Raw genomic sequence first — 13,282 nt, 5'->3', positions numbered from 1 at the left:
AATGCTTTCTCCAAAGGATTTTAAAAAAGAAAAGGTGGAAAATGTGAAAGGAAAATAAACCTTGGGGTCCCCAAGTCACTAAGCTAAAGGGAAAAGTCAAGTTGGGAACTGCTTAGGGCAAACCTGCCTCTCATTCTATTCAAAGTCACCCCGCTGCTCACCGAGATAAATGCATATCTGATTGCCTCATTTGGAGAGGCTGATCATAAACTCAAAATAATGTAACCATGTGTTTTATATCTATGTATGACCTGGAAACCCTCTCTCTGCTTTCAGGTGTCCAGCTTTCACCTCTGGTTGTCTCATATTTCTGGATTGAACCAATGTACATCTTGCACATACTGGTTGATGTCTCATTATCAGAAGCATCTGAATCCGAATAACTTCATCTTGAATGAGTGCTAGGAAAATGAGGCTTGGACTTGCTGGACTGCATTCCCAGAAAATTAGGTATTTCTTTCTTTCTTTTTTTTTTTTTTTGTAAAAGTTAAATATTTCTAACCTCTAGATGTTTATGGTTAAGGGAACAGATTAATAACACTTACTAAACAGATCCAGACTTAGGAGTGTCCTGATATCCCCATATCTTGATAACAGAAGCATTCCTAATTTTTGCTTTAAAAATAATGTCTACTCTTTTTTTTTTTTTTGAGATGGAGTTTCGCTTTTATTACCCAGGCTGGAGTGCAATGGTGCGATCTTGGCTCACCGCAACCTCCACCTCCTGGGTTCAGGCACTTCTCCTGCTTCAGCCTCCTGACTAGCTAGGATTACAGGTACGCGCCACCATGCCCAGCTAATTTTTTTGTATTTTTAGTAGAGACGGGGTTTCACCATGTTGACCAGGATGGTCTCGATCTCTTGACCTCATGATCCACCCGCCTCAGCCTCCCAAAGTGCTGGGATTACAGGCGTGAGCCAACGCGCCCGGTGATAATGTCTATTCCTGCAAAATATAGTAATTTAGAAAATTAATCCTTTATCACAAACCCCATAATCTTTTTAAAATCCTGTGTATAAACAAGTATCATACCTAGGGTGAACACATTCCTCCTCTTACTTTTGAGAATGTCCTATTCTGTCTATGGAGTAGCTGTTCTTTCACCATTTTACTTTCTTAATAAACTTTCTTCCACTTTGCACTGTGGACTTGCCCTGAAAAATCAAATTCTTGGTTGCTGTCTCTGTTTTATTGCCATTTCCAGGAAACTTTAACTGGTCTTAGGTGAGACACTGTCTCCACAGAAAAAAAGAATTAGCTGGGAATGGTGGTGTGCACCTCAAGTCCCAGCTACTTGGGAGGCTGATGTGGGAGGATCACCAGAGCCTAGGAGTTTGAGTCTGCAGTGAGCTGTGATCACGCCACTGGACTTCAGCCTTGGTGACAGAGTGAGACCCTATCAAAAAAAAAAAAAAAAAAGACTTTAGGGAAAGAAGTGTGAGCCCCAACAACCAGAGATAGGTTTCAGTTAAATTAGAAAGTTTGTTTTGCCAAGGCTAAGGACATTCACCCATGATACCACCTCAGGAGGTCCTGACATGTGCCTAAGGTTGCCAGAACACAGTCTGGTTTTCTACCTTCTAGGGAGACATGAGAGACATCAATCAACATATGCAAGATAAACATTGGTTTGGTCTGCAAAGGTGGGAGAACTCGAAGCAAAGGCAGGAAGACTTGAAGGGGGAGGGGGATTCCAGGTCATAGGTAGATAAGAGACAAATGATTGCATTCTTTTGAGTTTCTGATTAGCTTCTCCAAAGGAGGCAGTCAGGTATGTATTTATCTCAGTGAGGAGAGGGGTGACTTTGAATAGAATGGATTGGGTATAAGCATTTCCCAGTTTTTTCCCTTTAGCTAAGTAATTTGGGGGCCCCAAGACTTATTTTCCTTTCACAGAAGTATATTGACAATAAAGGACATATAATAATGAAGTACTGGTGTCAGCACTTTGGGAGCTGAGGCAGGTGGATCACCTGAGGTCAATGGTTAGAGACCTGCTTGACCTATATGGTGAAACCCCCTGTCTACTAAAAATACAAAAATTAGCCAGGCATGGTGGCATGTGCCTGTAGTCCCAGCCACTTGGGAGGCTGAGACAGGAGAATTGCTTGAACCTGGGAGGTAAAGTTTGCAGTAAGCCAAGATCATGCCACTGCACTCCAACCTGGGCAACAGGGCAAGATGCTCTCTCAAATAATAATAACAATGAGGCCGGGCATGGTGGCTCAAGTCTGTAATCCCAGCACTTTGGGAGGCCGAGGCAGGTGGATCACGAGGTCAAGAGATCGAGACCATCCTGGTCAACATGGTGAAACCCCGTCTCAACTAAAAAAATACAAAAAATTAGCTGGGCATGGTGGCACGTGCCTGTAATCCCAGCTACTCAGGAGGCTGAGGCAGGAGAATTGCTTGAACCCAGGAGGCGGAGGTTGCGGTGAGCCGAGATCGCGCCATTGCACTCCAGCCTGGGTAACAAGAGAAACTCTGTCTCAAAAAAAAAATAATAATAACAATGAAGTGCTGTGGCTCATGCCTGTAATCCAAACACTTTTGTAAACTGAGGTGAGAGGATTGCTTGAGGCCAGGAGTTTGAGACCAGCCCTGGCAACATAGCAAGACCCTGTTTCTACAAAAAATAAAAAATAAATAATCAGGTGTTCTAACAAGCACCTATAGTCCCAGCTACTTGAGAGACTGATACGGGAGGATTGCTTGAGCCTAGGACGTCAAGGCTGTGGTGAGCTGTGACTGTGACACTGCACTACAGCCAGGGTAACAGAGCAAGACCCTATCCCGAAGAAGAAGAAGAAGAAGAGGAGGAGGAGGAGGAGGAGGAGGAGGGGGAGGAGGAGGAGGAGGAGGAGGCGGCGGAGGAGGAGGGGGGAGGGGGAGGGGGAGGGGGAGGGGGAGGGGGAGGGGGAGGAGGAGGAGGAGGGGGAGGGGGAGGAAGGAAGAAGAAGAAAAGAAGAAGAAGAAGAAAAAGAAAAGAAGAAGAAGGAGAAGGGGAGAAGGAGGAGCGGCAGGAGGAGGAGGAGGGAGAGGAGGGGTAGGAGGAGGGGGTGGAGGAGGAGGAGGGGAAGGGGAGGAGAAGGGAGGAGGAGGAGGAAGAAGAAGGAGGAGGAGGGATAAATTCCATGGCAAAATATGACAATCCTAAATAAATAGACATCTATAGCTTCAAAATCTGTAAAGCAGAAGTTGAAAGACATAAAAGAAGAAATTAATCTACAAAACTGGAAAATATAATGTACTTCTCTCAATAAATGAGAGAACAAGAATATACATATTTTAGTAATATATAGAAGAACTGAATTCCCCATGAAGCAACTATATATTTTGTCTCCATAAAACATTGCAGCAAAAATTTTCAGAGTAGGCACTCATTCCAAGTGCATGAGAAACATTAACAAAAGAATATATTCTGGTTCCCCTGGGGGCTGTCCTGTCCCCAAAGGTCCGCTAGGCAAGGGTGTGCCCCAGGGTCCTGCCAAGGGAAAGGGTTGTGCTACCGTGGCTTCAGGCCATCTCGCTATCACACCTTATATCACACTAATGAAATCTTTGCATCTTACACCAAGAAGTTTGGGCTCAGTGAGTCTGGAGACTCTGATAAGTTGCACAAAAGCAAAGAATGTTCATAGTCCATGCTTGATTAGAGTCTTTATAAATTTGGGGAAAAAACATGCTATAGTTTTAGAGATAATAGCAAACAAGAAACAGGGCTTCATTTTGGTTTGAATTTCCAAAATTATTACATTGAATAAACTCAATATTGAATTTTGTAGGTATTTCAGGACAGCCAGCAAGAGCGTCTGTGCTGAGCTCTGGCGCCACCAGAGGGCGTGCGGACCCACCCCTGACCACCTTCCCTCTGAGGTGCCAGAAGCAGCGAGGAGCTTCGACTTCCCCAGGGCAGCAGGAGGGTCGTGTCAACTAGGTGTTGTCCATTGGTGAGTAAAAAGCTTCCTTTCTACGGCCCTGACTGCAGAGGAGAGAGTCTTTACAGTACTCAGCAGAGGAAGAAATTCATCTAGAAAAATGAAATCCCCAAATCCCATCCTTACGACTACACCCTGATGTCATTGTCAATGTCCCAGACACAGTGGCTGCCAAGATGTGTTCTCACAGTGGCCTCTAATATAATAATCACCCCGTGCCCTAACATTACTGTGATATCCATACCGTGCCCTAACACCAACATAATATCCACACCAATATAATATTCTAACGCTAATCTGATATCCACACTGTTGCTTCTAATGCTAATGTAATACTATCCACATGGTTCCCTGATGTTAATGTAGTATTTGCACTGTTCAACACCGATATAATATGTACACCATGTCCTAACACTAATATCCACACTGTGCCATAACACTAATGTATCCACACAGTAGCCTCTAATACTAATAAGTATAATAATATCTACTAAGTGGAGTCTGTTGACATTGACGCTTTTTTGTGTGTGTGAGACGGAGTCTTGCTCTGTCGCCAGGCTGGAGTGCAGTGGTGCAATCTCGGCTCACTGCAACCTCCGCCTCCTGGGTTCAAGCTATTCTTCTGCCTTAGCCTCCCAAGTAGCTGGGACCACAGGCACGTGCCACCATGCCCGGCTAATTTTTCCATTTTTATTAGAGGCAGGGTTTCACCATGTTGGCCAGGATGGTCTCGATCTCTTGACCTTGTGATCGCCCGCCTCAGCCTCCCAAAGTGCTGGGATGACAGGCGTGGGCCACTGTGCCCGGTCCCGTGGCATTGAAGCTTTTATAAGCATTCACAGCTTTGAATGAAGCGTAGCCTCTATAGTAGATTTTGGTGATGTCTCTGCTTTTCTGGCATAGTATCAATATGGTTTGTTTTTTTTTTTTTAGATGGAGTTTCGCTCTTGTTACCCAGGCTGGAGTGCAATGGTGCGATCTCGGCTCACCGCAACCACCTCCGCCTCCTGGGTTCAGGCAATTCTCCTGCCTCAGCCTCCTGAGTAGCTGGGATTACAGGCACGCGCCACCATGCCCAGCTATTTTTTTTGTATTTTTAGTAGAGACGGGGTTTCACCATGTTGACCAGGATGGTCTCTATCTCTTGACCTCATGCTCCACCCGCCTCGGCCTCCCAAAGTACTGGGATTACAGGCTTGAGCCACCGAGCCTGGCGATATGGTTGTTTTAAAAAGTAATTTACTTTTTAATAATGTCATACTTCTAGGAAACTTCCAGTAGCAGTGCAAAATATAACCTGTTTCTTTTCTTAAGAGTCCCCAGCAGTTATTGCTGTACCAGATTTGCAGTGTTCCACAAAATACTCCGGTATATTTTACTCACAGCATGGACACTCTCCTAGGTTACCACCACAGAACCCCTAGATCATGAAATCAGCATGGTTCCTACGTGGTAATTCAGTTCACAAACTCATTTCACTTTTACCTCCTGCCCCGCCTGGGAGTATGATGTGTTTTTTCATTCTGATCCAGTTTTCCTGACACTGTTCCCAAGACTTTCCTGCACATTTATGATCTTGACAGATTTAAAGAGCATACAAGTGTTTGTTTGAACACCTGTTTTCAGATCTTTGGGGTATATAGCTAGGAATGGAATCAATGAGTCATATGGTAAATCTACTTGTAACCATTTGGAGAAACTCCAAATTATTTGACACATATACGGCACCATCTCATATTGTCACAGCAGTGTTTAATCGTTCAAGTTTCCGCACATCTTTGTCAACACTTGTTTTTGGTTTTGTTTTTTTCAAGATAATGTTAAAGGGCTTTAATTTCAAATGCTGCTTTTTTGTGCCATCCTAACTTTATGCCACTTTTTAAAAATTGCATTTTAAGTTTTGGGGTACATGTGAAGAACATGCAAGATTGTTGCATAGGTACACACATGGCAGTGTGATTTGCTGCCTTCCTTCCCTTAACCTATATCTGGCATTTCTCCCCATGCTATCTCTCCCCAACTCCCACCCCGCACTGTCCCTCCACTATTTCTCCCCGACAGACCCCAGTGTGTAGTGCTCCCCTCCCTGTGTCCATGTGTTCTCATTGTTCAACACCCGCCTATGAGTGAGAACATGCGGTGTTTGATTTTCTGTTCTTGTGTCAGTTTGCTGACAATGATGGTTTCCAGGTTCATCCATGTCTCTACAATGGACATGGACTCATTGTTTCTGATGGCTGCATAGTATTCCATGGTGTGAGTTAAGGGGTATCTCTTTATGGTTTTAATTATGACTAATGATGTTAAGCATCTCTCAAGTGCTTGCTGGTGAAGTGTGTATTAAAGTGCTTTGTTAGTTTTTAGATTGGATTGTCTTTGTTGTTGAGTTGTAAAAGTTATTTATATATTCTGGATTACAGACACTTATGAAGTATCTACTGTGCAGATTTTTTCTTCCATTCTGTGGGTTATTGGAATATAAAAAGAGTTTATGTGTGGTCTCTGCCCCAGTGTTCTGAGGCAGAGTGCTAAGCCTTTGGAATGTATGAAGTGATGTGTCTTTGTGTGCTAATGAGATGGCTGATGGCTGGCGGCACCTGGACAGCCTCAGTGGGGCTGGTTGCCAAAGAAACCGACCTTGTCATTAGGGGAATTGAAATTTCAGCCTCCCTCCCATCTCCGTGAAAGTTAGAGGTGCTGATGGTTGAGTAGAATACCTAAGGCACTGTTGGGAACATGCTAACACAGTGGTCTGCAAGCTTTTTGACACCAGGGACTGGTTTTCTGAAAGACAGTTTTTCTATGGCCCGGGGTGGGGTGCATGGATTTGGGATGATTCAAACACATTATGTTACCTGTACATTTATTATTATTACACTGTAATATGTAATGAAATAATGATTTCAGATTGTCTTCTTGCAACTGGATGGTCCCAACTGAGGGTAATGGGAGGCAGTGTCAGATCATCAGACATAAGATTCTCATAAGGATCATGCAGCCCAGATCCTTCGCATGCGCAGTTCACAATAGGGTTCGTGCTTCTATGGGAATCTAATGCTGCTACTGATCTGACAGGAGGCGGAGTTCAAGCGGTGATGCATGTGACAGGGAGTGGCTATAAACACAGGTGACACAATGCTTGCCTGTCCTCCTCTCACCTCCTGCTGTATGGTCCAGTTCCTGAGAGGCCGAAGACTGGTACCAGTCTGTGAGCTGGGGGTTGGGGTCTCTTGCTCTAACAGACCAGGTCCTGGTCCTCATGCAGAAAGTCCAAGATGATAAGCATGGCAACATTTTGGTCAAGCTAGAAAAAAGGATCATTGCAAGCCGGGCATGGTGACTCATGCTTGTAATCCCAACACTTTGGGAGGCCAAGGTGGGTGAATCATGAGGTCAGGAGTTCGAGACCAGCCTGGCCAACATGGTGAAACCCTGTCTCTACTGAAATGCAAGTATTAGCCAGGTGTGATAGCATGTAATCCCAGCTACTCAGGAGGCTGAGGCAGGAGAATCCCTTGAACCCAGGAGGTGAAGGTTTCAGTGAGTGGAGATTGCAGCATTGCACTCCGTCTGGGCAATGAGAACAAAACTCTATATCTCAGGAAAAAAAGGAAAGCATTGCCAAATGTGAAATGGCGTTTCATTTCCCTTGGGCTGTATTTGCATAAATATGTTATTGGTATGTGTTTCAAAAAAATGGAAAACTCCCATAATTCTGATATGACTTAGTGTATGTTATTAATAGTAATAATTGTTATGTCAAATTGTTGTATGCAACAGAAGTAATCAAAACATCCCTGTCAATTGTGGCTGTCATAGTGGCTGTCCCAAGATGCCTTTGTCACCCACAGACATTTGTTGTCTTGTTTTAATCCTCTTTGAAAGGTGATTTATAATCAGCTGTAGGACATTGACAGGTACTCTTAAATGCAGGTTTCTGATAACTTGGAAATTTTTTCATTAGCATAAAGAAAAAACTTTCAGGACTCTCATGGAGAGCTGACATGTTCATGAATATCAAGCAGAACAGGAGATAACTGCATGGAGTGAATTAATATAAGACTGAAGTCATCTTTTTGTCTTTGCTTAAAATATTACTGTGCGACCTGCAGAGACCCTTCCCGAAATAATTCAGTCCAAGGAGCCGCTGGGCCAAGTCCAGGTTTATTGGGGTTTGTGGGCAACTCAGGCAGGAGAGGGGAGAGCTGCACCCAGCAGCTGCCGGAGAGGGTTTTTATAGGGAGGGGGCCTGCTTAGGCGAGGTGTTGTGAAGTGATTGGTGGCGGTTGGACATGGGCGGAGGGGGAATATTGTGGCGTGCAAGGGTTGGCTTAGCTTTGGCGGGCTGGAGTGGGAGATGGTTGGTGGAGGTTAAACAAAGAAGGAAGAGCCATGTGGCAAGGGAGATGGGCTAGTCCTGTTGCTGGGCAGACTAACCTCCGGAGGTGGCCTGCTGGATGTGGGTCCCGGATATGGGGAATGGGCTCTTTCTACCTAACATTCCCGACTCCCTAAAAAGGAAAAGGACGACGAGGTCGTTCTGGCTACTTCCTGCTGAAAATGGGCGGCGGAGGGATCTGATTTTTAGGGAGCCTGAGAAGTGGGCAGAAGGGCATAGCTTTCCGGGGAGGTTGGTGGGGAAGTGGTGTAGTTGTCCTGGGGGGTAGGCGCTGGTGCGGTGTTATTGTAGTTCGGCTCCGGGAGGGGGAAGACTGGTTGTAGCATCATTTGGTTGATGGTAACTTGGGTTAGTTCTCGAAACTGACGCTGGAGGAACTGGAAAAACAAGGAGCAATGAGTAGAACAAGACAGATAACCAGTAAGGGACTGAGTAATGGGGATAGGAGGGTGTACATGGAAGACGACCACCATGCGGAGGCCTCTGTTGAAAACTTGTAATTCTGGAGGTTGGTTTTGATTTTTTGGAGATTTTTAATTCGCGTTTCTACTAGTCCGGACTCGTTGACATAGTAACAGCATTCTTCTTGTAGGAATATGTAGGTTTTTCCACGCTCCGCCATAAGTAGATCTAGCGCCCTCCAATTTTGTAGGGCTACCTGGGCGACCGAGGTGATCTGTCGTTGGAGAGATGTTAGAGATGCTGTGGAGTCTTCAATGGCTGCCTGAAGTTGTGAGGAGAGTCGGGCGAGGGCTTGGTGAGAGTGGAGCAGAGCCCCACCTCCTAGTCCTGCGGCCAGCGCTGAACCTGCGAGGGACAGACCTACCGCCACCGGGAGGAATGCTGCCCTTCGGGTGCGATGAGATGGATCTTGCGGGACTTGTAATAAGAGGAATTCAGTCGGGGAGTAGACAGTGAGTCGAGGTACTAGGGTGACTGGAAGGCATAAGATGGTTGGAGGCTGGCTAGAAGGCAGGGTTTTTGTTAGGGTGCCATTACACCAGAAGAAGAAGCCCCTTGGAGCGGTTAGGCTGGTTGAAACCCGCCTGATGTGGTTACAATAGGAATAATTGTGGCCTAGGGAGTAGCAGGCCGGGAGTTGAGACTCAGGTAAGGCATAGAGTTGTACGTTAGGAATGGGAGTAAAGGGATTAGATGATTCCGGAGCATTATGCGGAAAGGGAACCGGTACCGCAACGAGAGGAGTCTGTCCTAGAGTGGCACACAGAAGGCAGGAGGTTAAATTAGTAAGTCCGGACTGATTGGCAAGTGCCAATCCCTCCCTGAGGAGGGTGATCCATGAAAAGGGGTGTTGCGGGGTTGGAGCTGAGTGTTTAGGATTTGCTCCTGGATTTGTATGGAGGAACGAATCTGTGAAGAGGTGAGGACGTAGGCGCGCCATATGTACAGGTGTGAGGACGGGTACGATTGTTTTGGGAAGTTATAAAGGGTTGTTTTTTGAGGACTGGTCTATCTTTGGTCCCAAGGGTCGGAAATGGTTAGAGTGAATTGGTTTTTTTCCCTCAGTGGTGGGAGTTTTGGATAAAAGTGAGTGATGGGTTTGACCACTTGGGCTTGGGTATGGCGTTGTTTTTCCAAGTTACAGGTTGACCAGACACAGCCCAGACAAGAGTACCAGGAAGAGGTTTGACAGGTTGAAGGCTGTCTGTAATGGAAGCAGAGTACAGGGTGGGTGACTTTGGAATTATGAAAACTAGAAAAGTTGAGTTGTAGGGGACGTGAGCCCCCCGTTGCGGGACAGTCGGAGGTGGCTAAAAGACGGTTGTGAGAGTAAGGGGAGGAGTCACAGATATGATGTGTTTTGGTATAGTTTTTAGTAAGGAAGAATCTTTAGACATACTGAGAGGAGCTAAGTTTTGGTAAGTTTGAGAGATAGAGGGCCAGTAGGAGTACACGCCCAGTGGGGAGAGGGGGGGGGCCATCAGGACACCTTTTTACTTGGGACAAGTGGACTCACGACGGGATTTGTGTGACCTTAATGGCTGAAGGGGTGGCGAGGATGACCGTGTAAGGGCCCTTCCCACTTGGGGGCGAGAGGCTTTGGGGAGAGGGATTTAATAAGGACTGAGTCACCCGGAGATACCCTTTGGGTGGTTTCGGATGGTTGAGTGGGCTGTGGAAGAGAAGCGTTGGCGTGTTTCCTAAGAAGATTTCGAAGGAGAGTGAAGTAGGGGAGGTAATTACTTAAAGGAGTGGCTTCGGGGGATGGAGGAGTTGAAAGTAAGAAAGGGCGACCATATAGTAGCTCAAACGGGCTAAGCTGTGTTGGGCCTCGAGGACTCGCTCTTAACCTGGCAAGGGCGATGGGGAGTAGTGTAACCCAGGGCTGGCGGAGTTTGAGCATAAGTTTGGTTAAATGCTCCTTGATGAGGCCATTGGCCCATTCTACCTTACCAGAAGACTGGGGATGATAGGCAGCGTATAATTTCCACTGGATTCCTAAGGAAGTGGAGACAGCATTAGTAATCTTTAGAGATGAAAGCTGGGCCGTTATCTGACTGTACGGTGGCCGGGAGTCCAAACCGGGGGATGATGTCTTGGATAAGATGAGTGGCCACTGTTCCCGCCGACTCGGAGGCTGTGGGATAAGCTTGAATCCAGCCTGAAAAAGTGTCGACAATGGTTAGTAGATAGCGGTATTGTTTGTGTTTTGGCATGTGGGTAATCTGCCAATCTTGGCCAGGCAGAAATCCACGTAGTTGATGAAGTTGACGCCGAGGATGACAGGAACCTTGGGGGTTGGCTTTTGCACAGATAGTACAGGAGGACTGGACCTTCTGTATGGTGTTGAGGAGGTTGTGGGGGTGAAAAAGTGGACTGAGGAAGTGGTACAAGGTTTTGGGTCCAATGTGGAGTGAGTTGTGAATGTCTTGAATTATTTGGTATCTTTGTTTCTCAGGGAGTATAAGGAGATTGTGCTTAAGAGCCCAGCTGTCCCTGAATTGAACGTTGGGTAAAGATTGAAGGTTGGCTAACTCTGTGGAGGAGTATTGGGGGTTGTATGTTTTGGAAAGGAAATAGAGAGTGGTGGGAGGGGCTTTTTTTTGGCTGTTGTTTTTGTAACGGAGTCAGTAAAGGCATTTCCCTTAGCTACAGGAGTACGTGAAGATTGGTGTCCCCTGCAATGGATGATAGCTACCTTACTGGGGAGCTGGATTGCCTGAATAAGCTGAGAGATGAGTTTTCCATTGAGAACGGGGGTGCCTTTAGTGGTAAAGAAGCCCCATTCTTTCCATATCATGCAGTGGGAGTGAGCGATTAGGAAGGCATATTTGGAGTCTGTGTAGATGTTGACTACTTTTCCAGTTGCCCAGATTAATGCCCGAGTAAGGGCAATTAACTCAGCTTGTTGAGAGGTAGTTCCTGGGGGCAGAGGCTGAGCTTCAATGACGTCAGTGTCTGTAACAATGGCATAGGCAGCTTTCCGGGGTCCTTTAAGCGAATGCGAACAGGCTGATGATGGGAGGCCACGGAGGGAGTACTGGTATCCCATACCTGTGGGCAAACGCTAGGAAGGAGTTGGACGGCCTGGTGGGGGGCTGGCGGATTGGTAACCAGAGAAAGAAGGAAGATACTGGCATTAGTATGTGGGAAGACAATAGTTGTCTGCAGTTTGGTTAGAATGTCCCATCCTAAAAGGGGCACGGGGCATGAGGGGATGACTAGGAAGGAGTGGGTGAAAATGGAGGAGTTAAAAAAGCATATGAGTGGAGGGGTTTTGCGCGGTGTGGATGGAGACCCATCAATTCCCACAACAGAGACCTGGGAAGGAAGAGTTTGTCCTGAGTAGGAGGGAAGCACAGAGTAGGTAGCCCCCTTGTCGACTAAGAAGGAGACACTTTTACCCGCTACCTTGAACACAACCCTGGGCTCGGCAAGGGTAACCGGGGTTGGGGAGCCAGGGCTCCTCTTTTCTGGGCGCCTGGTTCCTGGGTGGCACGACCAGGTTCCAGGCCTCCAGTGACAGCCCCTTGCTGTCCAGGATGTCGGTCCGGAGAGACCGGGACCCTGGGCAAACTGGGGCAGTCAGACTTCCAGTGTCCCATAAGCTGACAGATGGGGCAGGGCTTGGTGGGTGGACGAGGTTGGGGACAGGCCTTGGACCAGTGTCCTTCCTTCCCACATTTAAAACAAGCACCTGGAGGGGTGCGAGTGGTATTTTGTGGGCCCCGGTTTCCTGCCGGCCGCAGGGCCGCTACTAGAGCCTGGGTTTGTAAAGTGACCTTCTGTTTCATTCGGGCTTGGCGGGCAGCCTCGGCTGTGTCTTCCCTTGCGTTAAATACTTTAAAGGCCATTTTTACCAGGTCCTGTATAGGGGTTTCCGGACCATCCTCCACCTTTTTTTGTTTTTTTGGATATTAGGAGTGGATTGTGAGATGAAGTGGGAGGCTAAGACAGCAGCCCCAATTTGGGAAGTAGGGTCAAGCCGAGTATAGCGGACAAGGGCTTCCTGTAAACGGCCGAGGAAAAGGGCAGGGTTTTCATCTGGCTTTTGAGTGACTTTTTAAGTTTATTATAGTTAACCACCTTATTGGAGACAGTATCCATGCCCTGCAGAAGATATTGGAGCATCTGGTCACGGGCAGGGATGTTAGACCCCGGCCCTTCCTGATAAGTCCACTGGGGGTCTGTGCTAGGGAGAACTTCAGTGCTAACTGGGATTTGATTAGGGTTTATAGTAGGGTTCCTGTCTGCCATATGCCTGGCTGCCGCTAGGATGCGCTCGTGTTCTTCTGCGGTGAGAGTGGAAGTGCAGATAACACGGATATCATGCTAGGTAAGACTATAAGCCTGAGTAAGGTACTGAAATTCCTTAATATAGGTGGAGGGATCGGCCGAGAAAGATCCAAGCAGGCGTTCAATTTGAGCCAGGTCTTGGAGGGAGAAGGAACATGAACTCTGACGAGACCTTCTGGGGAGAAG

This window comes from Saimiri boliviensis, chromosome 14 (assembly GCF_048565385.1).
Source record: "Saimiri boliviensis isolate mSaiBol1 chromosome 14, mSaiBol1.pri, whole genome shotgun sequence".
Lineage (NCBI taxonomy): Eukaryota > Metazoa > Chordata > Mammalia > Primates > Cebidae > Saimiri > Saimiri boliviensis.
This window is presented reverse-complemented; position numbering follows the sequence as displayed.